The following is a 25,968-nucleotide window of genomic DNA, read 5'->3' as shown; positions in this document are numbered from 1 at the left end:
AAAAAAAGCTTTCATAATTAAACTGGTTGTTCAGCAGATTAGCATGCTCTAACAAAATAATCAATAGGTATCCCAAGTATTAAAAATCCAAGAAAAAATATTTATTTTTATACTTAAAAAGAAAACCAGTTTCGGCCCCTTGGGATTCGATTGCTCACGGAAACTTCAGATCCAAGACAGAAAACTAAAGTCTAGTCATCATCATTACCAGCCCATTACTGGCCCACTACAGGTCACGGGTCTCCTCTCACAATGAGAAGAGGTTAACGCCGTAGTCCACCATGCTGGCCCAATGCGAATTGGTGGACTCCACAAACCCTTGAGAACAAAAAAGTTTGGTACTTGGATCTTATTGTATTCGAAAACTAAAGTAAGTAACTAATTCAATAATTCAATTAACAACAGTACACCATAAGTAAGGAGACAATAAGCAGTCAAATTGTGATAAATCTGACACTGGAATTTTAGCGTGTGTGGGAGTCAATACAAGGCATCAAATAATTGAAGTCGAGTTCTAGCAACTCGCACAGAGTAGTAAATTTTATTACACCGGATGATATTTTTTGGAAGTGATTGGTGCAAAATCTGTTTTACACACTGTATATAACTCTAACTTGAAACGAAATTGACAAATCGTAGCTTAGGTAACAATGCCGCTCAAGTATATTTAGCATAGTTTTAGGAGATACAATAAACAGTTGTCTTATCTTTTTATACAATAAATTCATGTATAATGAACTAGTCCATAATGTTAAATATAAAGATTCTTAGCAATATTGATGGGCTTATTAAACATTTCATTTCTGAATAATAAGTAAGGGTGTTTTTGTGTCTCCTGAAAACTTTGGTAATTTACTATTGTTAGCGAAGCGACGAAATAGCGTCCATTTAGTTTAGTTCAGAGATTCATGTGAACTCAGACATCAGAATTGACATCAATTTGTCTGACTTAGAAATGAAACATAAGTACTGACGACGAATTCAGCTAGAAACAAAGGTTTAAAATCTTATAATAACTATCCAATAAATTTTATGTAACTACATACGATTTTGGAGATTCTTTAACTCTCCGATCACTTACTATGGGCCTCATAAGAATGCTCAGAGTAACTCAACGGGCGATGGAGACAGCTATGCTAGGAGTATCTCTACGTGATCGAATCAGAAATGAGGAGATCCGTAGTAGAACTAGAGTTACCGACTAACTCAGCGAGTCGCGAAGCTGAAGTGGCAATGGGCAGGGCACATAGCTCGGAGAACCGATGGACGTTTGGGTCTTAAGGTGCTGGCATGGCGACCCGCACTGGTAAACGCAGCGTAGGTCTGCCTCCAACGAGGTGGACCGATCACATCAGGCGAGTCGCTGGGAGTCGCTGGAGGCAAGCGGCCCAGGACCGTGTTTTGTGGAACTCCCTCCAAAAGACTTATGCCCAGCAGTAGACGTCAATTGGTCGAATTGATGATGATGATGATTTTGGCACACGATTCTTTCGATGGTAAATAAAAGTTTAGTGGTATATTGGTATAACATGTATTCTTCGTTATAATATGTTCGTCGTCAGGTTAATTTATCCAAAATATTATTCAAAAGATTACGTCAGTGTAGATAAGTTTCTATAGCATATATGTATGTTATAAATATCTAACACCTTTACATATTAAGTGTTCAGATAAGAATACGAGTAATCAACTTTAGATAGGTACCTTTTCGAGGAACTCCTTTGTTTTACCACTAAGCTGCGATGATACAATTTTCTTACACACTTCCGCTGATAAGGATAATTGCTTCATCCGGATACAGCCAAAAGAAAAAGATAAATGAAATTGTAAACAATTGGCGCCGCAATAAAAAATAATATAACACATTAATCTCCAACGTGTAATTGAACTACGAAATACTGTTGAAGAGTGCATAAGTATTTTTCTTTACTGTACTTTTTTACGTTACACGTTACTTTTTATTCTGAAAATCGCGAACAAAATGGAGTTTACAAGTTTGAAATTTTGCGTGACTTAGGTACATTTTTTCGGACAAAGAGCCTTTAAAATATTTTATTTTCATGTTAAGTAGCTTTTTTTGTGTGTAGGCATCAATTATGTAAAATTTTTAGGGGTTTTCACCCATTTCAAGGGTTGTTTATGGAAAGAATGTATAGAATTGCAATGCTTTCGAAATACTATATTTAAAGGTATGTACGTTCAAATCTGCAGTTAAATAAAGTAAAAAGAAAATTATAGACACTTGCAAGGCGGACAATTTCGTACCAAGGCATAGGGTCTAATAACAGATCGCAGTTTGCAGGCAGGACATACCAATAGAGTCGGCATAAAGTTATTTGTTTAAGTTTAGAGGCTGCCCACGTGCTCGGTGACAAATTAGAATATTATGGTTTTATTGCCTCTCATTCATTGACCACTTCCCCCGGCCGGTTGACCTCCGGTTAATACGACATACGACACCACTGAAACACAATATGTGTGCAAATGTACTTTATGTTCATTTGGTAATAGGCGTGATTTGGTTTGGATTTTGTGACTGCTCTATTTATCAAAGACTAGCTTTCCTCGCAGCTTCACCCGCGTTTACTAACTATTATGTACATGTGCTGTATTCCTACTATAAATAAGTAAAAAATTTATGGTATTAGGGACTGCTAGTATTATGAATGAAAGCGTAATACGTTTTAACAACTTTTTCGCTGTTGCTGTTGGGGATTAATTGCGATAACATAACATTAAACTTGAATTATGTTTTCCGCATTGATAATCAGTAGGCTGATAAGCATCATCATCATATCAACCCATTACCGGCCCACTTACAGGGTCTTCACTTCGGGTCTTCTCCCACAATGAGAAGGGGTTAAGGCCGTAGTCCACCACACCAGCTCATTGCGGATTGGTGCACTCCAAACACCTTTGAGAACATATGTATATATAATATGTAGAACTCTGAGTCGTGCAGGTTTCCTCACGATGTTTTCATTCACCGTTTAAGCGAGTGATATTTTAATTACTTAAAAAACGCACATGTCTTAGAAAAGTTAGTGCTGGGATTCGTACTCGTCCCCCTGAAAGTGAAGTCGAGCACTGGGCTATCACCGCTTCATAGGTGCATGCTTGATCTATATCTGATACCCTTTCCAGTTAAATCGCCAACAACTGGTCCCTACATCTGCTCTTATAACTGTATGTGTGTTATCAACGACAAAACCCATTACCAGCCCACCCCAGTGCTCGGGTCATATATCAGAAAAGTACGGCCAGATTGGTAGAGTTCACACATAACTATGCAGGTATGCTGGTATTAAACCTAAAGCAAGCGATAACAACGCTTTAATTGCTGCACGCATAACTCCGAAAAGTTACAGGTGAGTACCGGTGATATGAAATTCATATTACATTAAAATAATAACTACGAGTATAAATAATACATAAGTTGGACGAAAGTGATTAAGGACGATTGTTATACGATATGGTGCAGTGGAGCCCGCAACAATAGGTGTAGGCGTTTAGAATATTTAGTGTAATTATTTCTGGTCATCATCAGAAAATATTTGATAACGATTGACTGCCCTGAATATCTGGCCAACAGGGCCGGGCCTTAGAGAAAATCCGCCGCAAAAAAGACGGAAGTCTTATCCAGTAGATTCTTAACGCTTAAGTGATTGCAGCAGGAGGCTGAGTCTACGGTGAAGTAAACTGCAGTCTTTCTGTTAATGTGGAGGAAGGTATAGGATTGCTTTTCCGCTGAGTCACTGTGCCAAGAATCATCACTCACCGTTACGCTGCATTTGATACACTCACAATTCCAGACTTACCTGAAACAAAATGACGGAAATCTTTAATAAATCTCACATAACCGTTTCACCGTGTTGATTCATGTACTGTATTAGTCAAGTTTGCGGCTAGACGAGTCCGTGAAGCAATATTTACATTGTTAGTAATTTGCACGTTATCGCATCACGCGATGGAGACAGCAAGATGATGTACGTAAACATTTTTTACAAAGAAAAGTGAACTTAGTCGCATTTTTAACTAGGTATGTGGGTTACTTCATATCTCCGTCATTTACCCTTTCAGGATACTCATACCAAAATGCCAGAAAAAAATTCATATGGTGAAATACTCTCAAATTATTCCATAGAATAGAAACATCAAATTCGGTTTTATAGACTGCTGATATTTATATATTGTGCTTCGTGTCAATATTTTATGATAAACCTCTGATACGTACTACGTGAATATGCTGCCGAAGTAGGAAATGCACTAAAAACAACATGCTAGCCTAGTTCACGGTCGTATATAATGTTTTAAAATCACGCCAGTGAAAATAACTCAAATGAATATTTTATTTTAATTGCAATGTTTTTAATCACGATTTCCAACAATGTACAACAATGATTGTTATACATGGCGGATTGGTTTGGTTGTATGTGGAGATTTATTTGCAGTAAAACTAAACTAAGTTAAAAGTTCAAGTACGAAAGTGACACGTTAATATTGTGTGTAAACGCAATTGTGTATGTACTATAAGGAGACAAGTTTCCAGTGCGAGTTATAAAAAACTTAAGGATAGGCATTGTAATGTTATAAAAAGCCTACGCTTAAGTATTTATAACTCGTACTGGAGATTTTTTAAATTTTATATCATCTGCATACCCTGTGTATACCCTCTATGCACGCCACTGGTGGTCACCACATAGCAAATGTCGGATAGCCTAAACTAAGCGTAAACCAGGCCCTAATTGAAGGTTGGTACTGATAATTTATTTTCAGAAAAACAGAGTATCTTCCCTTATCCCAGAAAAACAGAGTATCTTCCCTTATCCCAATCTTCTAACTCGGGGCCTCGTGATCCATATTGGAACACGATAACCAACGAGACACTAATGAAGTATTTGTGAAACAAAACTAACTTATAATTCCCTAGCTTGGTTATGTTATAGGACATCGGTATACGGCGTGCTCATATAAATGGTTAGTTAAGAAGATTTCAAATGTTCTCTATATGTTTGGTCATACACTCTCTCAACCCAAGAGGATCATTAACCCTACCCTTGTTGATGTCAACGGAGAATATGATTGTAAAAGTAAGCCCTTCTTTTACCTGGCAGCTGTTTTTTTTTAAATCGTGTATTTCTCAATATATTTATTTTATTTTCTGAATATTTCCGAAATGCGGAAAAAAAATTTGCTGATATTTCCTAAGTACAAGAAATTTGTATAGTGTATTGTGTGTTGCCAGTAAAAACTGAAACTCCTTTTCATTGAGATACAAAAATGTTAAAGACAGGACATACTCGTATGTTCTAGGAATCGCAATGCCTTTGGGATCAAGTAGTATTAAGTTACTTTTCCTGTACTTTTAACTGCTGTCTTAGTGTATATCCTGATTGCGCACAGATATTATAATCATATTTTCCTAATAAACGCTTTTTGTTAGGAATATTTTGTTATTCAAATATTATAATAATCGCAAATAACTGTGTTCTAGGTATCCTACATGACCATTATCATGCAACCACAAATAGGCTATGCCTCAAGCTGTAGTAACCACAAAGTGATAAATAAAATATAAAAAATTCTTGCGAATAAAACATATTCAACGTTTTCTTTTAACATTGTAGTATACCTATACTATATACATATAGGTAGGCGGTACCGTACCAACTAAATACGAAATTGAAAACCACAACTGTGTTCGAATAATTTGAATTACCTTTGTAAAGCCACTTCTATCTATTATATTACTACCATAACTAAATATTATAATGAGGAAAGATTTGTATGTTTATATGTAATGAATAAAAAAAGAAAAAAAAACAATTTATAAAATCTATACATACATTTAGTGAGTTTAACATAGGTACTTCGGTTGTATTTTTTTGTTTGTTAGCTCAGAGCTCTGTCATTTATGAACCGATTCGAATTTTTTTTCCTGTTTGAGACGGTATACTTCCCATGTAGTCCCATTTTCATCGGGTCTGTTGAAGCGATCCTTGCGAAATTGAAGGAACTCTACAAAATTATACGGACACCTACAGCGATTGGAGTATTATTTAAAGTATTTTGAGCATTTGCACCGACTTAAAAACCTTGTAGGAAATATTTATTTCTTGCTTTTTAGTTGAATGACAAAGTCGGTTTTTTTATGAAAAACATTTTTTTTTTCAGTATAAGATATCTAGTGCTACCGAGCTGCTTTTTCCTCGTTCGCTGAGTAAATGGAACGACATACGTAAATTACTATGTAATGAAAACAAAAATATTGGCCCTTAAGATATTTAAGAAAAAAAGTCCGCTGAGCTTTTAACCTCTCTTATTAACCAGCGAAAATGATTGATGGGGATGACAGCTAAATTGGAAGTTTACTGGTAGTCCTTCGGATATATGTCAAAATAGATCATTATGTGATTATACGAAATACGTATGTATATTGGGTTCCGTACCTTAGTCATAAAGAAGGAACCCTTATAGGATCACTGTGTTTTCTAAATGTTTCCGTGTATCTTTGGTGAAAGCCCTTTTCTCGGTAAAGGCTTGGGTACCCATAAAGTAAATAAGTATTTTACTGAATACCTACTTAGGTCAATAGCATCATACACTTATTTTTAATAAGAGTAAATATATAATAGTTACATATATTATAATATATATAAGATACCAAAACGAGTTGCTTTTAACAGTTCATAAGCATTATACGAGTATATTTAAATTTTCGATTCGTCATAGGCAAGTAAACAAAATTCTAAGGAAGGCGCGTTGTTACACATTCTTCTTGATAAAATGCCAATTTTATCAGCAATAGTAAATAGCTATATATTACGTAGGTGTTCCATGTTTCTAACCAATATTTGCGGAAACAAAAATTAGGTAACTAAACTTAGTAAGTGTATTTTTCATGTGAAGGAAGTTGGAAATATTGGAAACTCTCAATGCTTGATTTCTTTTTCGAATGCAGTATATGGTTTTATACTCAAACAAAAGATGCGCGTATTGCATGACTTATTTTGTTTCAAAATTTTTGCCGAGTGACATAATAATATTTTTTGACCTGAGCTGGACTGGAGATCGAATCCTCGAACAATTGTACTGAAAAGCAGAGTGTGTAACTCGGTTATAAAATTGTTATCCTCGATTTAAATTTCTAACCTCGCATTCAGCTCGTGGGATACAAATCGCATCAAATTTTTTATGCTCTGGTTGCACAATATACTAATAATCTATAAGTAAAGTTTTTATTAAAAATTATTTTTGTTTGCACGTTCTACTCTCTGAAACTAGCAGTCAGATTTGAAAGCATGTTTGCATTTGATAGGCCAATTCTTAGATATTTAAGCTTCAAGCTTTGAGCTATAGGACTCGAGCAAACGCAGTTATAGCGCGGGCCGGCGATGCGACGCGTTGGATACCCCTATCTATATACAAATGTGTACATAGCGGACAAAAAATAAAAAATATTTATTATATATTATATATAAATAATACTTATTAGAAGTTGAACGCCGACGACATCGTGGGGAACCGTTCGTTTTATATAAAGTTGTGATATGTGTAGATAGATAGCCTATACTAATTTAAGTTGGTATAGCATAAGTTAAAACAATAAAAATGTAAAAACAGTATTAGATATTACCTGTGGTCATGATTCATTTAGCATTTATATCAATGAACGACTTTAATTTCGTCAATGAATGACGTTGTGCTCGATAAAATTAATGATAGATATAAAAGGGCCAAAAATCATTTGGCAATAAGTACATCATGAATAATGCTTGGCCTATATGAATACTTGAAAGTCGAACGGGGCATTTTAAACATAACTAAGTGTATGTAATACACTTTTTTTGTAGGTACACCACATAAAATAAAGAAAAAAGAAATGCTAGTGACTGAATTATAAACATAAATATACTATGACACTACACACATCGCCATCTAGCCCCAAAGTAAGCGTAGCTTGTGTTATGGGTAAGATAGCTGTTAAATATTTCTATGAACATAATACACATAAAAACGTATAATATACAGACAAACACCCAGACACTGAAAACCAATCACATCATCACACGAACATTTTCCAGTTGTGGGAATCGTATTTACGATCTAGGACTCAGAAAGTAGGGTCGATGCCCACTGCGCCAATCGGCCGTCAACTATAAGTAGATTCCGGCCCTGCACGGTCTAAACTTTTTCCGGTGAGAACTGAACCATATGCCGTGTGGAGTCACCATCCCGCCTCTTCCCGCTGTAGGGCTAGCACAAACAAGAGAAAAAAATTATATCCCCGATTATATCTCCGGACAGGGAAAAATAGCTAATGTGTCCACCGCTAAAGCGAAATAAAACTTGTATATAATTCTGCCAAGGAATTGTGAGTACCAGCGATGACTTATTTATATATAGGCACTTACGAAAGTTGAAATGGCTTCTATAACATTTTCACGATCCTAGCTTAACGCAATCAAAACAAAGAGCATATCAAACATAATATGTACATTTGATTGTCAAGTTTATTCAAAATTCAAAATTCAAAATTCAAAATTCATTTATTTCAAGTAGGCCTAATATAAGCACTTTTGAAACGTCAAGTCTGTCTGTTTGTAGTGATTCTACCACCGGTTCGGAAGGCAGATTCTACCGAGAAGAAGCCGGCAAGAAACTCAGCAGTTGCTCTTTTCCAACATCAACAATTTAGATTTTGCATTTTAACATTCATTTTTCTATCTTGTGAGAGCTGAAAGCGGAGCCGGATGCTTCCAAGCAACCTTGTCATTAAAAAATTCATCAATTGTATAGTAACCTCGCTGTAATAAATGTGTTTTAACAAATTCTTTAAACTTGTGCATTGGCAGGTCCAAAATCACTATTATGTCTCAATAGATACATAAAACATGGAATAGGAGAAGTTTATCCCCGTTTAATATCACACATATATTATTACCACTTGTTCGCCAATGCTCTGAGAGTTAATAAAGCTGTGGGAGAAGATAATTTTTTATCCTTTCCCCCGAGGAGATAATTGTCTCCTGCCCAAGGTGATTAGGGGAATATCACATAGAACGGGCAGCAGCGTCCTCAGTGTTATTACTACCATCTACTGCGATGACCAAACCGTCTGCCCTTCCCAGCGTGGTGATTATGGGTAAATCTCCCGGTGGCAGGGGCGTGCACTTCATACATGCACAAAAGCACTGCATACCCAAAACTCGTACTGGAGGGATTTATTTCCATTTTATGCCATCTACCTGCTTTATGCATACCCTGGTCGAACACCCTGTGCACGCCACTGCCCGGTGGGAGAGACCTTGAGACCCTGATAATGATTTGAACCATTGACTACTAACGAGGTTTGAGTTTTTTTTTTTTGGATTTACTTATTTTCATCAATGTGTTGAAACCGTTTGCCCGTAACAGATAAACACTGTATAATTAGGTACGTCACAAAAATACAATTCTTGGTACAGTGTGAGTTATATACCAATAATGAAAAGATAAAATATTTCGGTATTGTAAGCGCAAGTACCTAATGTTCTGAATTTAACAGAAATGAGGCAATTTGCAATCGTGATTGCAGAATTTATTTTTCCGAAAATCGTGGATTGTTCGATTGTTGGTAATTTGGTATGATGTTTATTTTTGTCAAATGTGGGACTCGTTCTGGGGAAACGCTCTGTAAATCAGTTCATGCTTGGACCAATAAATAATGAATGACGAAATAAATCTGTATTTAAAACTTCAATAATGTTTTGGGCGAATCGGAAATTAGTAGCTGCAATTTGCAATCGCTTTCCAGGAATCGATTTTCCCGGAATTAATTAAGTTTCTTTACGTTTATTTTCGAGAAAAAAGAGGTCAGATGTTTAAAAAAACCCTTTACTGCTGTACCAATACTGTAACGATGAACACAGCGTCTACGCAGGCGAAGACGAGGTCTCCGACTTCTGACGTCATCCGGACGTGGGCTCGCCATAAGGCCGACGATCTCTTTGTTTCTTCGAGCCCTAGGGTTCCAACTCTTCCTGGCAGAGCCCCATTCCGAGGCTCGCCATCAAGCCCGCGTTACGCTGTTAAAATCATTAGGGTTAATCACCTTTACCCAATCCGAAAAAAAAAAGAACGATGAAGTATTTCGGTATTTCGAAAACAAATAATGCTCTGGGTTTGAACACTTTGCTGTTTATTATCGTAGGTAGGTAGGTATGCGTCTCGCCGGCGCCTGCGGTACAAAGAAGACATTGTTTTCTATTTACTTACAAGGTTCGTTTTATTCTCGAATGTCAAGTTAAAGCGTTACATGTAATATATGGGCATATTATCGCGAAACATGATCGCTACCGAACTAACAAAGTATAATAAAGTCGCCATTTGCTTTCTAGTACCACGCTGGCCATTTGCGAGTTGGCGGACTTCTCGCGCCTTTAAGAGCACGATAAGGAACTCTCAGGATTGCATTCAGTATGTTTTCCTTCAAAATTAAATCAATTTCTTAAAACGCACATATAACTTCCAAAAGTGAGTAGGTACGTGCCTAGGATTTCAATCATTACTCCTGAAAATGAGGGTGGAGTCATAAACACTAGGCTATCACCGCTTCAATCCGATTGTCAGTTTGCTTATTATAAATACAATAAATACATAATTATAATATCTCACGGTCAACGTCCACCCAACGACACTGTTCACTAAACCTTAAGTGACCTACATAAGTAAAAAAAGTTATGTTAAAATCCCGCGTAGGTATATTGACAAGATCGGTTCAATACTTGAGCCGTACTTTTCGTGACAGATCTCATCTGGGGAGTACTGCTGGCGTTCTTATTTCCGTCGCAAAGTAGCATTACTGTATTCAAGTCTAAAGTCATTTCAGGCACATGAAGCTTAACACCTCAGGTCAGTGGCGTGCACTGGGTTTCTTACCAGGGTATGCATACAGCAGAAAAATTGCCTAAAAAGGCCAAAATCCTATACGACCTATGTATCAATTTTAGGGTAGGCAGTGCTTTTGTGCATGTATGAAGTGCACGCCACTGCCTCAGGTTGATGGACACCGGGCGGCACGGGCTCTGTTTATAGGCGATGGTCTTCCATCCACATCCACCGTCTGCTTAGTCCGTCAGAAAAAGGTTAGTATTGAATTAGTAGGTGAATTAGACAGTTCTTGTGCCTTAACTTTTTTAATTGCTTAGTTATTCCTGTAGGACTATAATAGAAAACAAGCGAAATACAATGGTTATTTCATTTTTTATACAGGATGTTGAAGCGCCTGACAAATTTATAAAAGCAAAATGCCCTATGCATGCTGTTGCACAATTCCCTTTATATGGCGCTCTAGCGAACAACCAATGTGCACTTAGCCAGCGTGGTGGACGGCCTAAACCATTTGCATTCTGAAGGGAGATCCGTATCCTGTAGTGGACTGCCAATTGGTTGATCATGATGGTGATGATAATGACCAACAATTAGATGTTTATTCTACAAAAAACTTGTTTATATCATCTTTATCAATCTCTATCATCTCTAAATCGATCTATCCCAGACATCCTTTTGCGAGGGAAACTCTTGTCGTTTTCGTGACCATCTTTTTATAAAACGTTTGAGTTATTTTCTCACAATAAATAGAAGTAAAATTATAGTAACGAACTTTCTTTTTTGCGTGTCATTCGAATTGACATTTGTCGGTCACCGATTTGCCACGTCCAAGAAGTCGCCTGATTGTGATAGGCTGAACGGAAAACGTCTCATTACTTCGTTAAGAATCGGAATTTGACTGTTTTAAATTCGACCGTAATTCGGTAGCTCGTAATTTACCGGTAACGTGCCGAATGTCGGCGAGGAACGAGGGTCATTGCCCCTGTGACCGGAGTGGCAAGTGTTCGAGATGGCAAAATGACACTATCATATTACTCCTTTATTAAATTTTCCTGTGACTTAGCGAGACGGACGACCGGCCGATCTAGAATGTTAGTTCCTTCCTATAGCATGAGTAGGTTGTCGTCCGGTTTTTAAATATTAATTTTTGAAAGGCTTTATTGTTTGTTTGCGTATGCGTCGCTTTGCAAAGCACGTTGCTTGCATGTTTTTATAACAAAAACCTCTCACGTATTATACCTTTGGGACCGACTTATAAACTTGAGCAACTGGTGATTAGATAAACAACGAATTCTCTCTTTTTGCCATGACATTTCTATTTTGTCTCGTGGGATGTTTCGGTTGTATTAAACACTCTACCGACAAAGAAGTGCTGCTAAACGATGAAGCGTACCGGTACGATGTCGCTTATATATTAAGGTTATATAACTAATACTTAGGTTTAATAAAACTTCCATGCTCCCTAACAGGTTAGACCCATACCATCTTAGACTTCACTATCACTTACGAGAAGGTACTAGCAGATTGCAGTAAAATTGTATTACAGTAAAATTTAAAAAAAAAAAACATGTACGTCGCGCGTCGCCGCTTAGCTGTACATTTTCAAACAATTTTCCGCTACTAAAGTGCTTAACTTGCCAGTATTTAAAGCCAGCCTTTCATTTGTCACTCACAATAAAATTACAAGCGTAGATATTAGTGTTAATCGCTTTTATTGATGTGTACTCAGTAGAACAACCTCGGGCGCCATTAGAGGTGTCAGAGGGTGATAATTTAGACGCATCATCGTTGGGACCACACGCCGTATGTGAAAAGTCAATTGTGTAATTGAGTGGCTTGGAAATAAACCCATTAGAGTATACGACACGATATCGATGCGGCTTTATCTAACAATTAATCCTTATAGCCTAAGATTCGGTATAAAAAATTTAAACCCTCATCGTTCTTTATAAGTGAACAATATAGAATAAGATATAAGGAAACAATTGATATATAATATACTCATTGACATATCACGAATAGCGTAGAAAATTCGCGTCGAAATATTAAATAATATTTTTTTAAATAAAATTTATTAAATCACTTCTCTCATCAGTTATTTAAAAAAAAAAAAGAACACCAGTTGCGACAACACCCTGCGGAGTTGAAAAAGTAAAGGTTGTGCCTTGTTCCCCACGCCCAACTGTGGAGTTGCCAGGTATAAGCAGGTAAGTACCTCAATTAATCTCCAACTTACAAGCTTTATATTAAACTCCATGTAGGGCAGAAATTCTAATTTGTAATAATTTTGTATATTTAATATCTCATGTAATTTTTTTTTCGATTTATTTTTTGTTTATTACTGTTTTTAATTATTCTGTTATAGCGTGAATGGGTCATAGTTACCAAATAAATATTTTTTTATTATTTTTAATAATAATGTTATCGATATACATCAGTTATGTGATCGAGTGTTATGGCTATTAAAAGCTTATTTTATTCTGCATACTCATAACATAACATAGGTTGCCTTATTAAAAACTTGATCAAATAATAGTTGTCTAGATTTTAGGTGAAAATCTTAAACGCAAAAGTGACAGAGTTGCCTTGCCCTCGCAACTCCATGCCGCAGTAAATATATACATAGACACAAGTTAGTATTAGTACAGCTTGTCCGGGGAAGTACTATCACCATGTTTGTATCTGCCGCTTAGCAGCATTGTGGCAATGCTGTGTTCCGGTCTGAACGGCCGTAGGTGCCGGTTTAAGGCACACAAGGCTTAACACCTACGCTTCAGGATCATGGACACAGGACGTCACGTTGCAGGTCGTGTTCCTTGCATACCCTAGTTCGCTTATCTTTTAAGATAATCGTAGGAGATAATTCGGAGGTATGTTTAATAAATAAACTTACCTGCGACGAGACATAATGTGTCTTTCCAGAATACCTACCATATAGCTCCAAATTTTGTTTGACCTATACATTCCCCTAAGGGCGAACCGGTAATCACATTATGCAGGTTTGATACGAACACCACCAAACCTAAGCATCGAAATCCATACTAAATCTATCCATCGAAACTAATATTATGAGCGGTGTGTTTGTTTATTTATTAGTTACCGATTACGTTCAGTTCTGTTGCTTCGGTCTAAACGGCAATTGGTAGGCTTTTTGTATCTATTACAATGCCTATCCCTAAGTTTGTTTAACACGTACTGAAGATTTTCTTCATTGGGCATACCCTCTATGCACGCCACTGAATACAACGTGCGAAAACCCCTGATAAATTTAAAATCGACGTCAAAAATCATTACCTTGCAAAATGCAGTAATTAGTAGCGGCATAAATTTGTATTTATTTAGTACAGATAATATGTATATATTGTGATAATATGTACTTAAGTGTTGTGTAATTTTAGGTATGATATTTATGTTGTAATATCGTGACGTATTGGTTTAGTTTGTGTACTTATTAGCCTGCATGTTTATGGTATACATCACCTACCAATGTCCATCTTTCAATAACTCCCTAGCTTGAAGGTTTTCTGGAAGAAATCGCTCTGTAGCGATAAGACCGCCTTTTTGCAATAACCTATATTTAAGTTTGATATTGTTATCTCATAATTTTAAGTTTCTGCTGTTTACAATAAAGTATTTACATACATCGTTAAATTTAAATCAAATAGTTTTCGGTCTTTTGATGGAATGAGAGTGCATTTACTGCTACGTACCTGACAACCATTGTATGACCAATATCACGAGCTTTGATACGTGTGTCGCAGTCGGGCCGAAAATTGAAAGATATTGAGCATAAAATGTTTCAGTACCTTGGATAGTAATCTTATAAGCCCACCAACCTGCATAAGATCAGCGTTGAAGGTCTCTGCTCTTAACCCCTCTTTCCTATAAGAGATGGGGCCTGTGCCCAGCAATGGGACCACTGCTCGCAATTCCGGAGTAAGGGGTAGTAGTGATATTTATACAAATAGCGCGTATTTGGGATGCTCTACTTTTTCGGTTTTCTATTCGATAACTTTACCGGAATTGCTAATCTTATTCTAAGTAAGTATATTATGCAGGTATAAAGCAGAGTTCTCTTTGCATTCATAGCAGATTATTTCATGTTTGAACTGCATGTAAAACCAATGTCTTACCCAGTTGGGCATACACTTTCAATTTATGTATAAATTTAAGATATATTTAGTAGAGAATTTCATCGTGGGCGGTTCCCGTCATTATCTCAATCTAAACGTTCTGGTTCTATGTTTGGAACAGTACAATGAGTCATTTGTAATGGAAATGAAAAAAATAACCTGTATCTATTTGTACGAATCTCAATGAGCAAGTCTAATTCTAACTCATGAATTTATACACTGTATGTTAGCAACTCCAAAGTAAAGCTCGCAATAGACGGGATCGACGCAACTGACATTGATTACTTATTGAATTTTAATGGCTAAGCATCTCAATGGCACGAGGCTTACTATACTCGATTAAAGCAGTATTATTTGAATATTGTTTACGCTCTTGTTTCAGAACTGTAATCCATATTTTAGGGAAACAATCGTTTTTATAAGTAAAGTTCGTCTTTAAGTACAGAAAAAAATCGAGTCTTAAAATAATTTAAAACTGCTTATAATAAATAAAATAACATAGTTCTCATGTTATTTTTATTTATTTATTCGTAGCTAGTGGATTATAATGAGTAAATTTATAGAAATAAATTAAACTGCTCATTATGTACCTTCTTATCAGTATTAGAAAAGAAAAAAGATAAGTACTACCTTTTTCTTAAGATTTTTTTTTTTTAGTTATATTAGTGTTTTAAATAAATTTTACTACATAACCTCATGTGATTCGTATTTTACACACTTGCATGTGTAGATCTTTGTTTCGCAAACGAGTATTATAATTAATGAAGATTTAAGAATACATTTGGCACGGTGCCCACTGAAAACTTTCGCACTTTGTTGATTCTGACAATCTGAATTAAAAGTATCAAAGCAAATGGTAATTTCCAAATAATAACAAATTCGGCGTAAAACTTTACCACAAGAATAATTTAAGTAGCTCTTTTGAAACATATTCACATGATAATGAGTATTCATTAATTATTTATTTATTTATTTATTTATACTCTTTATTTGTACACCACTCAAACAAAGAAACAAGACAAAAAAGAACAAACACATGAAGAATGAAGCAGGATACAAAAGGCGGCCTTATCGCTAAGTAGCGATCTCTGCCAGGCAACCTTAGGATTAGGAAAACTAAAAAGAACAGATAGGTGGGGTACACTATTTAGTACATACATACAAATATCTACATACTAATACATAAACCAGACTACACAAATAAAAAAAAAAATTAAAAATACTATTAATAAATATAAAAAAAATAAATATACTAATACATATCTTAATATACCATAAATACTTAAATATGAGTTTGAGTAGATAAATAAATAATAATAGTCGTCTTTACTGAGCGAGATAATGAGCCTTAACAGCATTTTTAAATATGCCCAATGACTTTGACTGCCTTATGATCAATGGGAGTGCATTCCACAATTCAGTAGCTTTGACAGTGAACGAATGCTTATAAAACTTTCCTAAAACTTTTACTTTTTTATAAAATTATCATAAAAAGGGATTGAAAGGTTTCTTTTTACCTACCTTTTCTTGGGTTTATCAAACAAATCCTCTGTTACAGTAATCCCCAGTTACGAGATTCTCAACCCTACCTCTTTTAAAAATACCACCACGGAAATATTGTTTTTGATATATCCCATCATGATGACGAAAAACCAAGGAGCATACAAACTCAAGAGGATACTAGGTCAAAAAGTAAACCAGAAAAAAACAAATACTTAATTTTTTATAAACATGACAATAAACGTCTTTCAAATGATACGACCCACTTTAAAATTTCCATTGCCATAAATAAAACAAACAACCTACTTTAAAATTTGCATTCACGTTAAACGCACTTTCTTTAAATACTAATTTCAAGTTAATAGTAGTTATTGGAAATTTTAAAGTCAAAGTCAAAGTCCAAAATATCTTTATCCAAGTAGGCCCATAGGTGGCACTTTTGATTCGTACATTACATGAGAAGTACACGGTATTGAGAGGATGGCGATAACCATTTTCGTAAACTTAAAAATTGAGCTAGGACGGTTTCAAACGTGGCCTGGTCTAAGAAGAAGCCCACATCAAACTTATCCGGCTAATTAAGTTATGATAGATGGACTTAGTTACACAGCAAGAGTTAATATTTACTATATTCGTTTCGGAATCCTAAAAAATATACAGCAACACAGAATTTCTGCGAAGTGCTATACTTACGAAGTAGTACTTATATAAAATATGCTTAATAGTGGTCAAACGTATACCTGTTATCTAAAACTTTATCGTGCAGTAATCATTTAAATTAATAAATAGTCGTCATCACACATAAATACATCAGAATCTCAGTCGGTGTGCGAAAACATTATTATCAGCCATAGAGAACGATTAGAACGATCATAACTATGAATCATAAGTATTTACCACCATCTCCATCTGAATCGTCCAAAATATTTGAACTTACGACGTCACTTTACAATATAGCATCACAAATAAAAATAGTGTTGGGTCGCTAAGATTTCTAAACATCGACTATTGCGTGAATATTCGAATCGTACTCAGCGGTGGTAAATGACGAATATCGATTTATCACTTTTTTAGTTTCATTCCCGAACCCTCTTTATACATAGCTAGCTGACCTAAGAAAATTTTGTTTTCTTTGACACACTCAAAACCCCATGAATTTTTGTCGAAAGACATCAGTTCTGTGCTCAGCACAGGCTTCCTCTTATATAAGAGAGGGTTAAAGAACTATAACCCTCTACGCCGCGTGTTTGCTATTATAGTCAAATATTAGTGACAATAACCGCGACCGTCGGGACAGTTTACAGTGTCATCCATTCACTTTGCTTTTAGTAGAAGAAGGTAGCGTTATTTTTAAACGTGCCAATTTAGTTATGTTTAGATATTTGTGCAAAACAGAATTGAATTTAAAACTCCAGTTGGGAGGTACATACTAAGGATCTACTAGAAAAAAAATCTCAATCTAAAACAATCAAAATAACAAGTCAGTCTAGTGATCATCATATTCAAAATACGGATAATAAGTTAGGTTATTTATTTTTCTGACAGAAAATTTCCAGTACCACGCCGGACTTAAAAAATTAGTTATGTAATTATTATTGATAGTCCGGTTTTTGCTATAATAGCTAACAAGGAATTAATGGCTAAAACCGCAATTCATAAACAAAGGAAAACACAGGAGAGATTAAATCTCTGCCCAGAAATTTGACAGTTAAAGGTTTATAGGTGAGTATAACTGGCCCATGACAAACTCTATTTAGCTATGGTTAATATGTATGTATCTATATGATGAATAATTGTAGTAGTCGATATTAGATTGGTAGTTAATAACTTGCCCGTCACTATTTAATGGCAGATTCTCGAATTACCTACTTGGTATTTAGGTGTGGCTAAGCATACTTGGCGTATATCGTCAGTATGGCCGGAGATTTATTTAACGTAAAATGACGTCACGCGCCATTGACCCGTGCGACTTCTTCTATGACTTTATGAACTGTCCTTGTGCATTGTCTCATCTAATAGGTATGCTTAGTATGATTAGATTTACTTGATAGAACTCATTCATCGAACAGGTAGGTAAATCTTATTTCCTAAGGATCGTAGCTTACAGCCACAACATTGTCACCGGGGGAAAGTACACCATGAGTTGAGCCCAATAGCTCGTCGACCTAAGGGTGCCAAATGTGAGGGCTCGGCTTAGGTCGACATCACGGACGAGTGGTAGGCTAATTTTATTGTAAATCTCTAAGCAGTAGAACAATAACTAAGGAAGTAGATATATGTATTATAATAAGTTTAAGATCTTAGAGTCTTTATTTACTTTCTTGTATAAAGAAAGTAAAGGTTGTAATGCGAGTAAGTATGAAAACGGAAAATCACCAAATGAGACCATGTTATCATTTTTTATGATTATATAAGCCTCGATTGTAGCGGTAGCAACTTTAGGTAAAGTATAACTTTATAAACGACCACTAGGGTAGTTTATTGGTTAAAAATCGATAAATTATATTTGTTACCTGCAATGCATATAATTAAGTTATTTTATTTATTAACAAGTCACTATAATTATGAAAGTTAGGCACTTTGGTTTGCTTAGGCAAGGTATAAAATAAAACATATATTGTTTACCAGCTTAATTTCAATTTTACAGATATAACCCGGCTAAGTTTGTTGTGGGCTTCTTCTTAGACCAGGACGCGTTTGGAACCTTCGTAGCTTTAGTTTTAAGTTTACGAATATGGTTATCGCTATTATCTCACTACCGTGTAGGTACTTCTCATGTAATGTACGCATAAAAAGTGTCACCTATTATCCTATTCAAATAAAGCTATTTATGACTTTGCCTTTATAAATAACTTATCGTTACTGAAAGGAATTCAATAAATAGTTTAGTAAAATGTTATTAATACTTAAAAAAAGTACGAAATGTAAAAAAAATCTAAAAAATATTTTAATCTATATCATAAAATTTAGTCCACCGGCCTAGGTATTTTTGGTTAGGAATTATTTACAATAAATTTTACATAATGTATTGTAGCTTTCTTACTAGATCTTAACCCTCCGTGTCCGTATATACACTTAGAATTAACCGTCTTGTCTGTTTTTAAACATATACTATTGTTGAATTCGAAGAAAAATGTAGTGTTACGAGACTAAGTTTATTGAATAGGTACTTAGATTCCCTAGACTTAGAGCCCTAAATCGTCATTTTTATGTAAACTACGTCGCGTTGTTCTGCGTGTGGATCTGCGTTCTGCGCGTGAATTTTCCTAAAGCCCAACCTTACGTTTACAATTTGTGTTGGCTGAAGTCGATTTCTTGAAAATAATCTTTTTCCAAATGATTCTTTGTTTCAAGTAGGCCTGCCTTAGAAAGGCTGTTTTAAAGTCAAGTCAGTCTGTTAGAAGTAACTTTTCGCTACAAGTTAGACCTTGAGTGCAATTTAACCTGGTGGAATATGATGATACAATAAAATTCCAAATTCAAATTCAAAATTTCTTTATTCATGTAGGCCTATCACAGGCACTTATGAAGCGTTCATACATATGTGTTTACATAATTGTAAGGCGATGGTGATAACTTCGTTCACCAACTTAAATCTAAAGCTACGAGGGTTCCAAACGCGCCCTGGTCTAAGAAGAGCCCACAACAAACTTAGCCGGGTAATTTTTTTTTTGTTATTACCATCTCCCAGTAAATTTATAATCTTCTTCTTCTTCTAGAGCAATTCACACCCAAGCTTTTTTATCGTTTAAGTAACCCTTAATAGTACAATAGGAGAACTCCTCAGCGGACAGCAGCAAATCCCTCATTTTAGGCTTAGCGATACTGAATACTTTAATTTTTTTTAGAACTACAACTAAATTTAATGCCACATCAAAAAAACAAAATCAAACTCAGACGAAGTCTTGGGCAACAGCTAGTTTGTTATAAAATAATATACAATTGTCCTTGAATAAATTTGCAATTTTGTGTAGCCTAGTAAACTGCACAACGAGTTTGTTTTTGCTTCTAATATTTATATTGTTACAGTCCATTTTCTTTTTAAATTTTGTTATATTTTTATGGACATAAATTAAATTTTCATATATGACTGACTTTGCACCGTCATTATTTTAACTTCTTTAAATTTATCACTTAATGACTCTCTTGTGCCCATTTTACATATCGCACGAACAGCCCTTTTCTGCAGGACGAAAATAGAATCTATATCAGCAGCATGGCCCCATAATAAAACGTCATAGGACATAATATTGTGAAAATAACTAAAATACACAAGCCTAGCAGTTTCTATATTTGTCATATGACGAATCTTTTTTACCGCTTAACAGACAGACTTAGTACTGCAGCATATGCAGTACTAAGTCTGTTCACTAAATTATTTATATGTGGGCCCCATTGAAGCTTAGCATCTAACGTTATTCCTAAAAAGATTGTCGTATCCACCAAATCGAACTCCTCATTATTAGGTTGTGCAATGGTTTTTACTTGTTTAAAATTCGGTAACGTGAATTTAATACTCTTCGTTTTTTTTCCGTTAAGAGCTAAGTTATAAGCCTCAAACCATTGTACTACTTTAGCGAGACATATGTTTACATCGTCAAGATTTGTTTCACGTCGTTTAATTTTAAACATCAATGATGTATCATCAGCATTTACATCAGCAGGTCATTGATGTAAATGAGGAACAGAAAGAGTCCTAATATAGATCCCTGGGGGACACCAATTTTCACAAATGACCCGTTAGACCGCTTTCCGTTCACGTCAACTTTTTGAATTCAATCATTAAGATAGGAAATCATTAAATCTATATGGTAACGGGCTCACCTGTTAGGGGGTTGGTCAGTTATGTTAAACCCAACCCTTAATCAGTTTCTACGCGCCATTCCACCAGAACGCTTGGCGGCACGTCTTTGTCGTTACATTGGTAACTAGCTGTTCCCCGGGCGTCTAGTATAGCCTCCTTTAAAAACTAGATGTGGTGGGAGGCCGGTGGTGGTTTATTTTTCAGAATTTGCTGATGATATATCATAACGTCTTGCCCAAGGAACGTAGGTAGCAAAAATCTTATCTACCACGATATAAAAATAACTAACTACGTCCGAGGCCGCTAAATTAGGAAAAATTAAGAAATTTTAGATCCATCTAAATTTATAAAACTACAACGCTCCGTCTGTACGTCTTCGTCGAGGTCGTACTACTAACTCAGCCGTTGTACTTTTTGATTTTATTTTAATAATGTTATCTTAATACTAGCGGCCTGCCTTCGGCTTCACATGTTTTTGTGGTAAATGTACTTTATTCAATTTAAATATAAAAGTTAGACATATACTGTTCTCGAATTGTTTGTAAGGCAATATGAAGCTATACAACTCTTCTTTATAACTCAATCATATATCCCTCATCGTTAAGGCAGCGACCAATACGAAAAAGTCTTCATTTTGCGGGTAAAAGAATATTTAAAAAGGGGTCTAAAGATTTTAAGATTAGCACCCTACAACTTCCCAAACTTTACCTCTTTATAATATTAGTGTAGATAACGTTTCTTCTATTATAAACTCAACTTTTCACGTACGTGTAGCTAATTCTGTTGATCAGTATGTGCCTTATCACTTAGCACCGCATCGCCAGCCTTGAAGACCACACGGATTTGTGTTATCCAACGATATTGTATTACTTACGAACTCCAACATGTTCTTTAGTAACTTTAGAATATCAAATCGCAATCTAAGTCATAGCGTCAAAGTCTTGATGTCGTTTCTAGGGTAGGTACTTTTGTTTGCGGTGCTGAGTTTTGCTATATTTGATTGAATACACATTAACAATTTATGATCGATGCAGTTCTACACAACTTGATTTTTTTTTATTATTATATTATTTTAATACTTCTGACGAAATGGAACACGATTTTGTATAATTTTCTGTATAGAAAAAAATACAAAAACCCCAAACGAAAACTAAGTACGTTTTTACCGTTATAAAAGAAATAGGCATAAAATAAAAAATGCTATTTAGATATTACTGAGTATGATGATTAATTATTTTTGTTACCAAATAATAATTTTCTTCTAACTGTAGGTATAAAGTGTAATAAAAATAATTTATATTGAACTCTACGAAAAGATTATTTGTGGGTGCCGTACTTTATGTTCTGTTTATAGCAATGATCATGCAATGCCAACTACGTCTTTATTTACACTGTCGATACGACTCTACTTTGTAAATTGTATTCATACTTCTAATATATGTGTGGCCTATGTAGTGAGCTAATCGGGCATGGATATTACAAAATAAACAAAATTCAAACACCCGTGTAGAATACCAATTTTGGTTAACGCTTTTTAAAAATCAGTAATCAGACTTATTGTGCAAATCGTGCTATCAAATAAATCAAAATATTATCTAGAGATAGTAATGATAGAACAATGTGCTTTTTGGCACGAACAAAAGCCAAAAAAGCAAAGGAATATTAAGAAGAAGGGTAATATTGAAAATACAAAGAAAACAAAGAAAGGTGTATAGAATTAAATATATAGCTATTTGTTTATAGAGAGCCCTTTGAAAAACAAACTTTACCTTTTAAGTCTGAGTTTTAAACATTATGGTACTTCCTGAATTTGGGCGACATTTTCAATTTAAGCTAACGACTCTCTTATCCTAGAGGTAACAGCAAAAACATCCTGTCGGTAACTATTGCTATTTGAAACTACTAACACTAAAACTGAGGTAACCTTATTTTCTATCAAAATAATAACTCTTAAATTATTTTTTTCTTTCATTGAATAGGAAAGTTAAATGCGGTCGCTCTACATCGTATTTGGTGGTGTGCCAAAAATTCTATCAAACAAAATGTACACGAGATACACGTATCTACGTAATGGAGCAATCCTCCTTAATGCATTCAGTTTTTTCTATAACGTTGTTTCTCCATGAGAGATAAATTGTAAGCCAATGAAAACAATGCGGTTGTAAATTAAATTAATTTATTGACTGTCAATAGTCAACAGTTGACTCATTATGCGAAACTATAAGACATAAAATAATTGATTTCTCCCATACAACAAGATAATATAGTAAAAATACCCACTTGACCTGAATATTAAAAGAGGTGGGTAGCTAACCTACCTATTTCATATGTACTACGAGTATTTCACAAGGCAATTCAAAATATTAATTTAATTTCCTCTTAATATTATGATTTACGTACATGATTATATATTCGTAATCTAGACACTAAAACATATCTCTAACTCTTTCAAATCTGCCATATCCGGAAAACTCATACGCCATTTTGGAATTGTCACAATGGCTTTGACACTCTTGTTTAGAGACGATTCAACTTTATTCTCTACATTCATTACTCGATTCTGCCAATTTGGGGCCAAAATGAGGTTCTATTTTGATGACACTATACGTACGTATTTCGAAAGGCCAGGAGGCTTAAGATATAACGATGATAGCCCGAATACAAAATTTCGAGCGGCACTTTAGATAAACAAATGCGGGTTCAGTGTTTGGGACTACCTAGAAGTGAAGCTAAAACTATTATCTATGTACATATATATCCTAAATATATGTATGTGTATATACAATCTTATTTATACTACCAATTAATTAGTCCACTCAAAAACAGTTCCCACGAATATATATATATACTGTATAGTATATATATATATATATACATTAGTATACACACAGCTCATGGAAAGCGTTCAGCGACGATGACGCATGTTCGATGATTTTTGTTCACCGAAAAACTGCGCAACGCAACTACCTAAGCAGTTTTCTTATCAAATTTGTTCTCCTCCTACTAAATAAATCACGCCCACGGAGTAGTAACTAGCCACGGCCGAAGCCTCCGAAAAGACCAGAAAATAAACGCAAATAATAAATTCCCGAATTGCCCCTGCCGGAAATCGAACCCGGGGCCTTTAAATTAAAACCACAGCGCTCACAGCTGCGCCAGAGAGGTCGACAAAAACACCGGTGTCTCTGTTGATCTGACCATAAGATCACAAATTAAGAATATGCTTTTCTCAGTACTCATAAATACAAATGAATTTCTCCCCTCCCAAAAACACTTGAAGTGTTTTATTGACCGATATTGCGTTCAATCGTGTCAATAGGGCGGTAAAACGAAACGGACGAAAGCAGTGCAAACCACAAACCAAACGCCCGTATAAAATCTCGCACCAACTCGGAACCGTGTTTATTTCAGGAATCGGCTGGATCTGCTCCAAAAACAAGTATAATCGGAATCGGTCACTTTTTCCCGCTGAGTCAACTAGTGAGTAATTCCCTCCCATCGCAATCCACGATTTCAATGACTTCACATTTCGAATGTCAAAGAATCAACGAACGTGCTATTTTTACTACTATCTCCAAACAGTTTTAGGTAATTGCATTCGTGGGAACTGTTTTTGAGTGGACTAATTAATTGGTAGTATAAATAAGATTGCAATTATGAATGCTCTTGCTGAGTATAAGTTACAACCTCCAAAATATAAAACAAATTCTTTTTTATTTTTTCAATTAATTATATTTATTTTTTGCTTTCATTTTTTTACCTACGTACACGATATTGTACACATTATTGAGTAGATAGGCGTATGCACATGAAGCACCGTCAGGAAATTGCAATATGGTTAAAATTATTTTTAACAGGTCCTATCTTTCCAAAAAAAACAGTGAAATATCTAATTTTGGTGTCAATAGGAGCTTTAAATTTACAGTTTTAAATTTTTGTCAAGAATATTATAAAAATAAATGTCAACTTGCTTGTAATAAAAATTTCACAGCGTTTTCAGTCAAGATTATTGATAAAATATTGATGTTTAAAAGCTGAAAATCCATATTAATATTATAAATGTGAAAGTGTGTTTGTTTACTCTTAGGTAGATATATATGTTCAGCTTAGCCAATACCACCGATTAACAAAGACAAACAAAGAGAATCTTATAAATAAATACACTGATCCTTTCAATCAGAATCAATCAGTTAAGTCAGCTTTAAGCATTGCACTCGAGATATTTCAAACAATCGAACCTGATGTTTCCCAGAGGAGAAGCAATGTAAGTATAAAAATAACAAAGGATTTATTTCTAATATAGTAATGTTACAGTTGGTCAAGAGAGTTCTATCAAATTGGCCATTTTATTTATTTTATTTATTTATTTACATAAAGTTTCCAAAAAAATAAAAAATACTTATAGCTAGATCAGAAAACCACCTAGGTTTGTAATATATGCTAACAGAGAATTAAGTCTAGGTACGTTAACTACAAAACATTATTGCCAGTTTACCATGTTGTGTATAAAAATGATCATAAGTTACTTAAAAAGAAGGATTTAATTTAATAATTTATACCATAAGCAGATTCGCAGGAAAGACAATCCGGGAGTTATAACATTAACGTTATAACAATTAAACGTTATAACATGTCCAGTATTTATAGACTATATATATA

General features: G+C 34.9%; 1 protein-coding gene across 2 annotated transcripts in view; it reads right to left on the bottom strand.

Moving 5' to 3' along the window:
* Nucleotides 1–25,968, bottom strand: part of LOC120624743 (NAD(+) hydrolase sarm1) — a 92,088-nt gene that overhangs the window by 64,833 nt on the left and 1,287 nt on the right. The gene's annotated exons all lie outside the window — the stretch shown is intronic.

This window comes from Pararge aegeria, chromosome 6 (assembly GCF_905163445.1).
Source record: "Pararge aegeria chromosome 6, ilParAegt1.1, whole genome shotgun sequence".
NCBI lineage: Eukaryota > Metazoa > Arthropoda > Insecta > Lepidoptera > Nymphalidae > Pararge > Pararge aegeria.
The sequence above is the reverse complement of the archived record's forward strand: the minus strand, read 5'-3'. Positions and strand labels throughout refer to the sequence as shown.